The sequence below is a fragment of the Plutella xylostella genome, chromosome 4, assembly GCF_932276165.1.
Source record: "Plutella xylostella chromosome 4, ilPluXylo3.1, whole genome shotgun sequence".
Classification (NCBI taxonomy): domain Eukaryota; kingdom Metazoa; phylum Arthropoda; class Insecta; order Lepidoptera; family Plutellidae; genus Plutella; species Plutella xylostella.
The window spans coordinates 12,517,152-12,532,500 of record NC_063984.1 but is presented as its reverse complement, the minus strand read 5'-3'; positions in this window follow the sequence as shown (position 1 = coordinate 12,532,500).

Here is a 15,349-nt window from a genome sequence, read left to right as displayed (position 1 = left end):
CTAACCTAACCTAACCTAACCTAACCTAACCTAACCTAACCTACCTAACCTAACCTAACCTAACCTAACCTAACCTAACCTAACCTAACCTAACCTAACCTAACCTAACCTAACCTAACCTAACCTAACTAACCTAACCTAACCTAACCTAACCTAACCTAACCTAACCTAACCTAACCTAACCTAACCTAACCTAACCTAACCTAACCTAACCTAACCTAACCTAACCTAACCTAACCTAACCTAACCTAACCTAACCTAACCTAACCTAACCTAACCTAACCTAACCTAACCTAACCTAACCTAACCTAACCTAACCTAACCTAACCTAACCTAACCTAACCTAACCTAACCTAACCTAACCTAACCTAACCTAACCTAACCTAACTAACCTAACCTAACCTAACCTAACCTAACCTAACCTAACCTAACCTAACCTAACCTAACCTAACCTAACCTAACCTAACCTAACCTAACCTAACCTAACCTAACCTAACCTAACCTAACCTAACCTAACTAACTAACCTAACCTAACCTAAACCTAACCTAACCTAACCTAACCTAACCTAACTAACCTAACCTAAAACCTAACCTAACCTAACCTAACCCTAACCTAACCTAACCTAACCTAACCTAACCTAACCTAACCTAACCTAACCTAACCTAACCTAACCTAACCTAACCTAACCTAACCTAACCTAACCTAACCTAACCTAACCTAACCTAACCTACCTAACCTAACCTAACCTAACCTAACCTAACCTAACCCAGTTGCATTCTTGCCGCCGTCCGGTACGCATCATTTTTGTAACGCTCCGCACCGAAAAAATCGCGAAAAAATAGTAAAAATAGCGCGATTTTCATAAAAATAGTGTCAAACTGTGCGGGCAAAAAAGAGCTACATTGCTGTGCAAAAATTTTTCGCCGGAAAGTGAAAGTGAAAGTGGGAAGTGACAATTTGTGAAAAATTTAACCTTTTCGGCTGCGTGGCGGCCGAAAACGATCGACGACCCCCACTTTTTCTCGTACGCTTTGGACCGCATCGGTGACCTCCACAATCCTGCCAACTTCCAGATTTTTGGCGCCAACCGTCTAAGTACAAACGCCAAAAAAACAACTTCCACGTGGCCACGAGGTCATTGATCCGACAAGTCCGGCCAAACCTGACACTCCAAAATCAAGCAGTAAAATCGGCAAGTTGCAACACTGTTTTTTATTTTCAAAAATTTTGACATTGATAGAGCCACAGACATTTGAAAAAATTCAGTTTTTTCAAAAATTAATAACTCGCCGAAGTGATCTACGACATATACTTTTAAGACCTTTATTGAGTAGACCACAAATAACTTTATATTTAGGCAAAAAAAAAATATAAAATCCGCTCTTTACTTTTTGAGATATTAATTTTTTAAGATTTTAGGTATTTACGTGGTCCCCCCAATATTAAGTGTGGGAACTCAATTTATACTTGACAAAGTTTGTAGAAGTTTACTTATTGACGCTAAAAATTTTCAAATTAAATTTTGTATTTTTTTTGTGTATTTCTTATTTTTTTTGTATTTTATTGTTGTTTTTTGTATGTAATTAAGTATTTATACATTTTAAAATTATTTTGAAATTTGTTCTGAACGGGGCTCATCAAGCCCGACAGATTGAGCCCAATCTCGGGTTGTTTCGGATCAGTGGATCCAAAGTTAGCTTATTGTCCGCCATCTTGGACGCCATCTTGGAAAACTTTAGACCTAAGTAACTTGTGACTGGATATTCCCTCTGACGTGCGGTTTTCTTGGTAATTGTTGTCTACACAGGCTCTACAAGATAAACTACTTGTTGACTCTACATAGAGTCCAAAGTTTTTTATAGAGTTTCGATAGGATTCAGATTGACACAGCTGGCCTTTACTCTTTGGTCCAAACCGCAGCTCTCTGGGGCATCTGGATCAGGAGTTATCGCTTTTTAAAATTTTCGGCGGCCATTTTGTCGGCCATTTTGGATTTTCTAAAACATCTGTATCTCGGGAACCCGTCATCCGATCAGAACGCGGTTTTCAGTAGCATTAAAGGCTTGCTTAGGACTACCCTCTGAGATATAGAGACAGTCTCTACATAGAGCAAAATTTTATTTTTAAGAAATTGAAATTTGACACCCCTTGTCTATGACAAAGAGCTCTTTTGAGCCTTATTTACTGATATTGTTTGATTTAGAGATAATTTTATTTTCTCTACATTGATTTTTTTTTGTTGTCTGTATTTTTAATATATTTTAGTTAGTGACTTCCTTTGATACAGAGCTTTATTGAGCCCTGATATACCGACGTAGAGCCAGTATTTATTACTTAGCTCTACTTAGATTTTATTTTTATTTTAGTTTTTATTAGGAGACTCAGAGTTTTATTGAACTCTGACGTAGTTTAGTCTAAGTTATAAACACTATTGTGTAGAGACAGGATTCCCTATTGAATCTTCAATAATTCTATTTGAACGCATTTATCTAAGTGTACTTGACGTACCCTGTACCCAAACAACTATGATGGGTATTAGGACTCCTCCCGCCAAAGGAAATGATAAACAGGATACCCAACGGTCTCCCGTAAAGAGGACGGAGAAGGCTGGTCCTTCAAAGCCTACTGCGACTACGTCCACCAACGTTAGGCGAAGCGTCGGTGAATGGGAGACTGGAAACTCGGATATTCCACGATCTAGCCCCCTTAAATACCAAGATAGGTTGTCTGAGGCAAGGGCTTGCGTTACGAAGGCTAAGCTAAATCTTAGCAACTCACGCAACCTCAAAACCGAAATAAAGGAGGGTGTAACGCAGGCAGTTGATAGGCTCTATCAATTGGTAAAGGAAGCTGGAGCCGCAAAGGGCCAGCCCCAAGCCAACCCACCACCGCCGGCGGTGCACGCAGAAAAACCCGGCCCCCCTGACACCGACCTCTTTAAAAGGATAGATGCTCAATACGCTCAAATAAGAGAAAACGCCAAGATGCTGGAGGACATCAAGAAAAGTCTTGACAAGCAAACAAGGATGCTTGAAACTCAAACAAATGAGACCCTCCCAGCGGTGTGCGCTAAGATGGATAAGGCCCAAGATAACATCATTGATGAGACCAAGAACCAACTGGCAGAGTTTAGAAAAATGGTAGAGAGCGACCATTCACAAAGACTGAGCTACGCAGAAATGGCTAGCCGACCGAAACTTTCGCAGCCAGAGCGAGTGCACTCCATCATAATCTCGTCCTCTGATGCGACAGAATCTAGCGGGCAGGTGCTAGAGAAAATAAGAACCGCAGTAGACGCGACAACCTCAGGTCTCCAAATCGACAAGATAAGGAAAGCTAAGGACCAAAAAGTAATAATCTAACCTAACCTAACCTAACCTAACCTAACCTAACCTAACCTAACCTAACCTAACCTAACCTAACCTAACCTAACCTAACCTAACCTAACCTAACCTAACCTAACCTAACCTAACCTAACCTAACCCAGTTGCATTCTTGCCGCCGTCCGGTACGCATCATTTTTGTAACGCTCCGCACCGAAAAAATCGCGAAAAATAGTAAAAATAGCGCGATTTTCATAAAAATAGTGTCAAACTGTGCGGGCAAAAAAGAGCTACATTGCTGTGCAAAAATTTTTCGCCGGAAAGTGAAAGTGAAAGTGGGAAGTGACAATTTGTGAAAAATTTAACCTTTTCGGCTGCGTGGCGGCCGAAAACGATCGACGACCCCCACTTTTTCTCGTACGCTTTGGACCGCATCGGTGACCTCCACAATCCTGCCAACTTCCAGATTTTTGGCGCCAACCGTCTAAGTACAAACGCCAAAAAAACAACTTCCACGTGGCCACGAGGTCATTGATCCCGACAAGTCCGGCCAAACCTGACACTCCAAAATCAAGCAGTAAAATCGGCAAGTTGCAACACTGTTTTTTATTTTCAAAAATTTTGACATTTGATAGAGCCACAGACATTTGAAAAAATTCAGTTTTTTCAAAAATTAATAACTCGCCGAAGTGATCTACGACATATACTTTTAAGACCTTTATTGAGTAGACCACAAATAACTTTATATTTAGGCAAAAAAAAATATTAAAATCCGCTCTTTACTTTTTGAGATATTAATTTTTTAAGATTTTAGGTATTTACGTGGTCCCCCCAATATTAAGTGTGGGAACTCAATTTATACTTGACAAAGTTTGTAGAAGTTTACTTATTGACGCTAAAAATTTTCAAATTAAATTTTGTATTTTTTTTGTGTATTTCTTATTTTTTTTGTATTTTATTGTTGTTTTTTGTATGTAATTAAGTATTTATACATTTTAAAATTATTTTGAAATTTGTTCTGAACGGGGCTCATCAAGCCCGACAGATTGAGCCCAATCTCGGGTTGTTTCGGATCAGTGGATCCAAAGTTAGCTTATTGTCCGCCATCTTGGACGCCATCTTGGAAAACTTTAGACCTAAGTAACTTGTGACTGGATATTCCCTCTGACGTGCGGTTTTCTTGGTAATTGTTGTCTACACAGGCTCTACAAGATAAACTACTTGTTGACTCTACATAGAGTCCAAAGTTTTTTATAGAGTTTCGATAGGATTCAGATTGACACAGCTGGCCTTTACTCTTTGGTCCAAACCGCAGCTCTCTGGGGCATCTGGATCAGGAGTTATCGCTTTTTAAAATTTTCGGCGGCCATTTTGTCGGCCATTTTGGATTTTCTAAAACATCTGTATCTCGGGAACCCGTCATCCGATCAGAACGCGGTTTTCAGTAGCATTAAAGGCTTGCTTAGGACTACCCTCTGAGATATAGAGACAGTCTCTACATAGAGCAAAATTTTATTTTTAAGAAATTGAAATTTGACACCCCTTGTCTATGACAAAGAGCTCTTTTGAGCCTTATTTACTGATATTGTTTGATTTAGAGATAATTTTATTTTCTCTACATTGATTTTTTTTTGTTGTCTGTATTTTTAATATATTTTAGTTAGTGACTTCCTTTGATACAGAGCTTTATTGAGCCCTGATATACCGACGTAGAGCCAGTATTTATTACTTAGCTCTACTTAGATTTTATTTTTATTTTAGTTTTTATTAGGAGACTCAGAGTTTTATTGAACTCTGACGTAGTTTAGTCTAAGTTATAAACACTATTGTGTAGAGACAGGATTCCCTATTGAATCTTCAATAATTCTATTTGAACGCATTTATCTAAGTGTACTTGACGTACCCTGTACCCAAACAACTATGATGGGTATTAGGACTCCTCCCGCCAAAGGAAATGATAAACAGGATACCCAACGGTCTCCCGTAAAGAGGACGGAGAAGGCTGGTCCTTCAAAGCCTACTGCGACTACGTCCACCAACGTTAGGCGAAGCGTCGGTGAATGGGAGACTGGAAACTCGGATATTCCACGATCTAGCCCCCTTAAATACCAAGATAGGTTGTCTGAGGCAAGGGCTTGCGTTACGAAGGCTAAGCTAAATCTTAGCAACTCACGCAACCTCAAAACCGAAATAAAGGAGGGTGTAACGCAGGCAGTTGATAGGCTCTATCAATTGGTAAAGGAAGCTGGAGCCGCAAAGGGCCAGCCCCAAGCCAACCCACCACCGCCGGCGGTGCACGCAGAAAAACCCGGCCCCCCTGACACCGACCTCTTTAAAAGGATAGATGCTCAATACGCTCAAATAAGAGAAAACGCCAAGATGCTGGAGGACATCAAGAAAAGTCTTGACAAGCAAACAAGGATGCTTGAAACTCAAACAAATGAGACCCTCCCAGCGGTGTGCGCTAAGATGGATAAGGCCCAAGATAACATCATTGATGAGACCAAGAACCAACTGGCAGAGTTTAGAAAAATGGTAGAGAGCGACCATTCACAAAGACTGAGCTACGCAGAAATGGCTAGCCGACCGAAACTTTCGCAGCCAGAGCGAGTGCACTCCATCATAATCTCGTCCTCTGATGCGACAGAATCTAGCGGGCAGGTGCTAGAGAAAATAAGAACCGCAGTAGACGCGACAACCTCAGGTCTCCAAATCGACAAGATAAGGAAAGCTAAGGACCAAAAAGTAATAATCAGCTGCACCACAAAAGACGAGTTACTGAGGGTCGCAAGCAGACTGAAAGAAGGTTCTAGCCTGCGCTGTGAGGAGGCAATCCACAAGGACCCATTAGTCGTACTCAAAGGAGTACTAAAGATCAACTCGGATGAGGACGTGGTCAAGGCCGTTACCATCCAAAACAAAAAGCTTTTGGATGGCCTGAGTTCCGATGAGATAAGAGTTCAGGTCAAGTATAGGAAACGTGCTAGAAACCCCCACGCTGACAACGTCATTATGCAGGTGTCCCCACAAGTCTGGCAACGTCTAACGAGAGCACAAATAGTTCACGTCGATCTCCAGAGGATAACGTTAGCCGACCAGTCACCACTCGTGCAGTGCTCGCTCTGCCTAGGCTACGGCCACGGTAGGCGGTTCTGCAAGGATGAAGTGGCGAAATGCAGCCACTGTGGTGGGCCACACATGTGGGCTGACTGTTCTGATAGGGTTCTCGGAGAGCAGCCACGGTGCTGCAATTGCACTAAAGCTAAACAAGCATCAAGCAACCACAACGCATTTAGCCAAGACTGCCCTATCCGAAAGAGGTGGGATGAGTTAGCGAGAGCCACGGTCGCTTATTGCTAAGGTGGTGACTGCAGAGAAATCCGCAAACAACGACAAAAAGGGGTACTTGGTGGTCCAAGCAAACTTGCAGAGGAAGAAACTTGCAACCCTCGAACTGATGAAAGCAGGGAACGAAAGATGCGCGGCTTTTGCTCTGGTCCAGGAGCCTTATGTAGGGGGGGAAAGGACAATGAGGAACTATGGGGGGGCGAGGATATTTCAGGCAGCTGACAAAGGGGAAGGCGTGGTAAAGGCGGCAATCGTCGTATTTGACCATGACCTTGATGTGTTACCGTACCCAAAACTGACTACTAACAACATCGTTGTAGTCAAGATCAAGACTAGCGCCTGGGAGATCGTTGTTGCCTCTTTTTACTTCGAACCCGACCAACAAATTGAACCATACCTGGAGCAGATCAAAGTGATAGCAAGGGAGCTTGGACCAGCAAGACTCATATTCGGAGGGGACAGTAATGCAAAGAGCACCTGGTGGGGAAGCCACGTCGTTGACCTTCGAGGGGAAGAGGTTTCCGGAACCCTAGAAGAACTTGGTTTGCAGGTGTTGAACAACGGTGACACTCCGACCTTTAGCACTGTCAGGGGGAACAAAACATACAGGAGCCACGTAGATATAACAGTATGCACAGAAGATCTCTTGAATCTAGTGGAAGACTGGTTTGTCGACGAGGATATCACCAGCTCAGACCACAACGGTATTACTTTCAAAATTAATCTAAAAAAATCAAAAGGAGAGAGTGTAAAAAGAACTACTAGAATATAAAAAACCAAAGACGTTAATTGGGAACAATTTCACGAAAAACTGGAGGAATTAAAGACAGAAAACCACATTAACTTAGAAACTTTAGCAAATATCAACACCGTATTAGATTTAGAACACCTTATCGAAAATTTTAATAGCTTAATAATAAAATGTTGCCAAGATGAACTACCGAAAATCAAGCAGAACAATAAATTTAAAATGCCGTGATGGTCCGAGCAACTTGATAAACTCAAAAAAGACACAGTCACAAAAAAACGGAGGATTAAGTGTGCAGCTCCAGTACGGAAAGCTAAAGTAGTAGAAGAATACCTGCAAGCCAAGGAAATATATGAAACTGAAGCGAAAAAGGCACAAATCGATAGCTGGAAGGACTTCTGCGGGAAACAGGACAAGGAAGGTCTTTGGGAGGGAATATATAGGGTTATAGGACGGACCACCAAAAGACACGAAGATGTTCCTCTTGTACAAAACGGGAAAGACATTGATCTGAAAGACTCTGCACAGGTTCTGGCTGAGACTTTTTACCCTGCTGATCTGGAAGCTACTGACAGCGCAGAGCACCAGCGGATAAGACTGTTAGCAAGCCAGGAGGAAGCAATCGAGGGACAAGTACTAGACCCACCCTTCACTATGGTTGAACTGATTGCTGCGGTAAAAAGCTTCAACCCAAAGAAAGCACCAGGAGAGGACGGCCTGACTGCTGACATATGCAGTGAAATCATCCTGAGGAACCCCAAATTCTTCCTATCACTGGCCAACAAGTGTCTCACATTGGGATTATTCCCTAAGATCTGGAAAATCGCCACAGTAGTAGCCCTTCGTAAACCAGGGAAAGATGACTACCAGAATCCCAAGTCTTATAGGCCCATTGGATTGTTGCCAGTGATGGGAAAAATTTTAGAAAAAATCATCGTCGGACGTTTAAAATGGCACCTTATCCCGAGAACGAGTCCAAGACAGTACGGTTTTATGCCCCAAAAAAGCACTGAGGACTCCCTCTATGACCTGGTGAACTATATACGCGGAAAGCTCAAGGAGAAAAAGCTAGTGGTGATGGTGTCGCTGGATATAGAGGGAGCCTTTGACAATGCTTGGTGGCCCGCAATCAGATTTCGGCTGTCTGAGGAGAAATGCCCGCCAAACATAAAAAGGATTATGTACAGTTACCTAAACGACAGGATGGTCAAAGTTAGGTATGGCGGTCAGGAATACTCCAAGAGCACAAATAAGGGATGTGTGCAAGGATCGATTGGTGGTCCGACCCTGTGGAACCTTCTTCTGGACCCACTGCTAAAAGGACTGGACCGTCGGGGCGACTACTGCCAGGCTTTCGCAGACGACGTCGTTTTGGTGTTTGACGCAGACAGAGCGTTAGATATACAGCGTCAAGCAAATGCTGCCCTCGCCCATGTGCAGAGATGGGGCCAGGATAATAAGCTGAACTTTGCAGCACAAAAGACTAAGGCAATGATCATCACAAACAAGCTTAAATACGACACCCCAGCACTGAGCATGGGGGGTGTGGATATAGAATTCTCCAAGGAGATCAAAATACTTGGGCTAACCATAGACGACAAACTGACGTTCAACAGTCATGTGGCAGAGGTTTGCAAAAAAGCCCTCAACATCTATAAACAGCTGTCTAGAGCAGCCAAAGTCAGCTGGGGCCTTCATCCGGAAGTCATACGACTAATTTACACGGCTACTGTAGAGCCGATTATTATGTATGCCGCAAGCGCTTGGGCACCGGCGACTAAGAAACTGGGAATACAGAAGCACCTGAATGCAGTACAAAGAGGGTTTGCACAAAAGCTGACAAAAGCATACCGGACCGTGTCCCTAAACTCCGCACTCCTACTGGCTGGCATACTGCCCCTAGATATTCGCATACAGGAAGCAGCAGCTCTTTACGAGGCTAGGAGAGGCACAGACCCAGAGCAGAGTCACGGTGAAGGGGACGTCGAACTAGTCACTGCGTATGCGGAGACTCCCCATCCAGCTGAACATATGGAACTGGAGTTCATTAACCTGGTGGACCAGCAACAGGTGGAGGCCCACAACTGCCAAGCAGTAAAAATTTATACGGACGGCAGCAAAATTGATGGCAAGGTTGGAGCAGCGTTATCCTTATGGAATAGCGAAGCCCAATTCAAGGCCATCAAATTGAAACTGTCTCCCTACTGCACGGTCTACCAGGCCGAACTACTGGCCATATGCAAGGCTACGAGGGTGATTTTGGACCGTCAGGAGACGAGCTTCGGCATATTCAGTGACTCGAGGTCAGCTCTGGAGACTATTGTCAACCACAATACTCGTCACCCTCTAGCAACTGAAGCAAGAAGCAACCTGAGCCGTTGCAAATCTCAGAATAAGACAGTGAACTTATTCTGGATTAAAGCACATGCAGGGCTGGAGGGAAACGAAGCAGCTGACAAGTTAGCCAAAGAGGCTGCCAAAACCCTGAAACGCAAACCCCACTACGAACAGTGCCCGGTCTCATTCGTCAAGCGAAAAATCCGCATGGACTCGCTTGCCGAATGGAACCGGAGGTACAAGTCAGGTACAACTGCATCGATCACCAAGATATTCTTCCCAGACGCAATAGATGCATACAGGACAGTCCGTAAAATTGAAATTAATAATGTACTAACCCAGGTTATGACAGGACATGGTGGATTCTCTGAGTACTTGAATAGATTCAAGTGCAAGGAGAGCCCATCATGTACCTGTGACCCACAACAGGTAGAAAGCATACCGCATCTGCTATTTGACTGTCCCGTGTACGGGTTCTCGAGATACGAACTAGAGCAAAGGGCAGATGTGACTCTGAATGTAGAAAATGCCAAACACATAATAATGAACAAGGAAGTACGTCAGGCTTTCTTAGAATATTGTATAAATATAGCAAATAAAGTTATAACTAGAAATAAGTAAGCTATTATGCAAATATATGCTGAGCCATATATTCTGCATAGATAGGATATTATAATCATAAGTCTAAAAACTGTAGAAGTAGTTGATAAGAAACCTAAAAATAATTAAAGTACTATTAAGATTAGATAATAATATGAAATAATATTAAGTGTTGGCATAATATTAGAAATAAGATGTAAATAATAATTAATAGTAATATATAAGTTAAAGTAAGAAAGATAAAAAAAAAAAAAACAAAAGGCAAAAAAATAATAAAAAATAATAAAAATAGTAAAAGAAAAAATATATAAATATTACTAAATAATATAAAAAGAAAAGCAAAAAGGTACTGAAAAATGTAGCTCGATTACCCGACATAGTATTTAAGTAGAATTAAGATAAATTAAGACTATAGCTGTACAAAGTCCCTGATTATGTCAGGGGTGACTGGAAAGGGAGGGGTTTTAGTCGGTGAGAGTCCGACACTACCTGACAGTACGGGCTGTCAGGTGTCCATTAGGATTTCCCCTCCCTACGAAAAAAAAAAAAAAAAAAAAAAAAAAAACCTAACCTAGACGGTGCTAATGCCGCAGTCACTCAGGCGCACACGCTCCTTCGCTGCTGCCATGACAGCAGCGTATGTGACGTCTGCGCCCTCCCGAATTGTGACGGCAATAGCTGCCGTTGAGGGAGGCTTCGCCGGAACCACCTTCTTCGTCTGTGCCGGCCGCTGCGATGCAGTGACTGCTACTTTCGGCTTCTGGGCTTTCCTGCTCACTACGGTGGCCCAGGTGCTTCCTCCCGCTGCCGGAGTAGCAGAAGAAGGCACTGGTTGTGACCGAGCCACCGGAGCTGGCGTCTCCACAACCCCCTTCTTCCTCTTCCTCTTCCTTTTTTTGGCCTTAGGCCTGGGCTGTGTCCCTGGGACTGCCCCAACTGCTAGCCTATTGTGCCCGGCTGACGGTGTGGAGCCGGCACGAGGTGGGGTCTTTGGAGCGGAAGCGATGGACGCAACTGCCGCCAGTTTCTTGTCCATCAAGCTCCCAATGCGCTCCATCAGGCGCCGCTCCCAATCTCCCGAAGGTTCGGGGGAAGGCCTGGCAGGCGAAACCGGCGCTGCGACATGGTCCTGAGTCTGCCGGAGAGTTGCCACCTCCTTGGCCAAGTCCTCCAGCCTCGAACTGAGGGCGGCTACCTGAGAGCGCAGCTCTGCGTTCTCCCGCTCCAGCCTCTCCTCGTTCCGGCCCGACACCGTGCGTTCAACCAGCTCTGTGGTGGCGGCCTGCACCTGTCTCGCGGCAAGGCGAAGACTGTGGACGAAGGTGCCCTTCAAATTTCTCGACCTGTCGGCAACCCCTTCGACAGTGGACAGCTGAGCTGCAATAAAAGCATTCAGATCAGCTGTCGGTCGTCCCTGCATTTCTGCCAACAGGTCATCCACCTTTGGTAGTGAGGCCTTCGCCCTGGTGTTGGAGGGGGTGAGAGATTGGCCAAGAATCTCATCGTCCTCCCCACTTCCATCCCTAACCGAGCGCCTTAGCACTCGGCGTTTTGAACCCGGCGGGCTGTTATTGGCTCCCGGGTTCCCCCTTTTCCTGGGCCGTTTAGAGACGACGTCCGATGATGTCATTGAGATAAATGACACCACCGACGACGTGTCCGACCCGACACTGTCTCTGCGCTGAGACGAGCGCTCCAATGGGCGCGCAAATTCATTTTCGTTACGTGTATAATTATTATTATCGTTCGCTGTTTTTTGTTTCAAATCATGAAGGTGCAAATTGCCCCCCCCAGAATACGAGGGGCAGCCCGAGCCGCTTGGCTCGGGGAGGGATTCTCCAGTTACGGGACCCTCCTGGGGTACAATACTATCTATTTTTTGTACCTCCATGATTCAAAACCTCCTCCTCCTTGGTGTTTGGTCCGCGAGAGTTAAACTCAACCTCGGCTCACTGCCACTAGTACGAGTGTAGTAGTTGCAGAGAGCCGAGGCTCCCTATCCGCCACCTGGGACGCGCCACGTAGGGGTTCACCTCCCCTCCCACTTAGACAACTAAGCAGGTCCGTGGAACCTAACCTAACCTAACCTAACCTTTTTTTTTTTTTTTTTTTTTTTTTTTTTTTTTTTTTTTTTTTTACGAGGGGGAAATCTTTAGAAAGATTCCCACCGACCTCGGGGGAGGAAGGCGGGATATGTGGGATTTTTACCCACTAAAACCCCCTCGGTGGCCACCATCAGTGCAGGTAGGTGCTCCGGGATCTCCAGGGGAACGCACCGGAGTCACCTCGCACTGTGCCGCAGCTCTTCTCCGGGAGACTCAAGGTCTCCCAACTCCTTCGCAGCCTGCGCGGCTGTACATGGCCACATGCACAGCCGCTCTTCCCGGGGCCGCTATTATGCGGCGGTTCGGACCCCCGTCCTCACCGCCCACAGCCCCTAACCTCCTTTTGGTCGCCTTCTACGACGGGCAGGAGATACCGTAGCCTTATTCTTACTCCCGGGCTACAGGGACTACCTAACCTAACCTAACCTAACCTAACCTAACCTAACCTAACCTAACCTAACCTAACCTAACCTAACCTAACCTTTTTTTTTTTTTTTTTTTACGTGGGGAAATGCCTAACGCATACCCAGCCGCTCGGGGAAGCGACTGGGTTATGTCGGGCTTGCACCGACTAAAACCCCACGGTGGACTCCATCGCGCTTTTTGGAGGTGTCCCGGGAACCGCCTTGTGGCATACTACCGGTAGCCTCCGCGCAGGCTGCTGTGTGAACAGCAGCACTCCTGAGGGTGGGATTTCCTACCCTCCGCAGTAGCACGCATCCACAATACGTGTTACCACGCCGCAGGACCCGCAACTCGACGCACTAAGGGTCTCCCGCCCCTCGTGCGCCTGCGACTCCAGGGCCCCTTTGAGGCAGGGGTTACCGTTTAAATATATTATCTCGCTCGACTCGCAGGGTGACAGAGATGCTATCTTCTTCCACCCCGGGGTCGGCGGCCTCTTCTTGCACGACGCCTAGCTGGGTCCTCCTGTTCCCGCTAGCGTTCTGCGTCTTCCTTCTGCGACATGACGGTCTCACAAAATGTGGAGAACGCACGCCAGGCAGGTCTGCTGCTTACGATCGCTGCAATTACTGCAGGCAGCGTTAGGTCCTGCCCGATGACCGCGCAGAGAGCGCTGCGCTCATCGGCCCAGGCCGGGCACTCCGCCAGTGTGTGCTCCGCGGAGTCCACTGCAGCGCCACAGTGGTGGCACGCTTGCGTCTCTTCCCTCCCGATCCGACACAGATACTTCCCGAAGCATCCGTGCCCGGAAAGCATCTGTGACACACGGAAAGTGCACGACCCGTGCTCCCTATCTAGCCACTGTCGCAGAGCAGGGAGAATCGCGTCGATTGTGCGCCGGCCATAGGCTGATTCGTCGAGCCTTCTTGTCCATAATTCTATGGCATCGTCCACGTACCCGTCTCTCGCAGCCCCGATCTCTCTTGGTGCTGGACGCATGTCTGTCCGACGTGCTTCCTCCCGCCAGTGATACAGGGATGAGAGGACACCGGCATCTAAGTCCCACGGTAGGGATCCAGCAATCAGGCAAGCGGCTTCTGCGGAGATGGTGCAGTATGCCCGAATCACCCTTGAGGCCATCACTCTTTGCGCTCTGCGCAGATGGGTGATGTTCGACCTTGATAGGTTATTGGCCCACACAGGAGCACCGTACATGGCCATAGAACGCACGATGCCCATATAAAGCCGCCTGCAAAATGTTCTTGGCCCACCAAGGTTGGGCAAGAGCCTACTCAGTGCCGCACACGTGGCGACCAGTTTTATAGCCAGCCTTTCAAAATGGGCGGCAAAATTCCACCGGCTGTCCAGGACGAGTCCCAGATATTTCATCGTCGACTGGACAGCGATACGTTCTCCGCCAACTACTATGGCTGATCCAGGCGGAGGAGCATTGCGGGCCCCGTGGAAGCACAGGGCCTCTGACTTGTGTAGAGCTACCTCCAGCCCCAGCATTCGGATGCGGCGCACCATCTGGGCGACACCAGCCGTTGCAAGAATGGCAGCATCCCTGAACGTGATGCCCCGAGCCGTAATTAGGGTGTCGTCTGCGTAGCAGGTGGTCTCGATACCTCTGAGGGTCGCGCCACGCAGCACCCAGTCGTAGCCGATGTTCCACAGGAGCGGGCCAAGAACCGATCCCTGTGGGACGCCGCACGACATCGCCTTTCGGCCCCAAGCCTCCCGCCCAGGGTATGTTATAAACCTTTCGGAGAGGTAGGAGTCCACTATCTCTATTATGTATTTGGGCATCCTGTGGTACCCAAATGCTTCCTTTATGCAGGGCCAGGGTAATGTGTTGAAGGCATTGGAAATGTCAAGTGACACTGCAATCATCACATCACCATCGCGCACTGCTTCGTCCGCCAAGGTCTTTACCCGCAGAATGGCATGGACAGTGGACCTACCCCTCCGGAAGCCGAACTGGTTTTCGGACAGGTTGGGTCCTTCTGACTCCAGATGTTCTGTAATGCGGTCGGCAATGATGCGCTCAAAGAGCTTACCGACCTCATCTAGCAGCACGATTGGGCGGTATGCTGAGGGTGAATCTGCAGGCCGTCCCTCCTTCTGTAGCAACACTAGCTTGCCAGTCCGCCACTGCAGTGGGAAACTCCCCTGCTCTAGGCATTGTGACAGAAAGCAGAGGAATTTTGGCCCAAGGTGCTCCCTGAGAGCCAGGTACACCACACGGCCAGGGATGCCGTCAAGCCCAGGGGCGGCTTTTCGCGTGCGGAGTCTATGAAGGGCTACTCGAAGCTCCGCTTCCGTTACAGGAGGAACAAGATTCTCCTCCGTTGGGTCTAACACGGCTGCCATCGATGGTGGGGCATGTGGAGGCCTCGTCGGAAAGAGAGCCGAGGTCACTTCATTCACTAGCTCGGGCCGAAGACTTTGAGTCAGTGGTGGAGCCCAGGTGCGGAGCTTT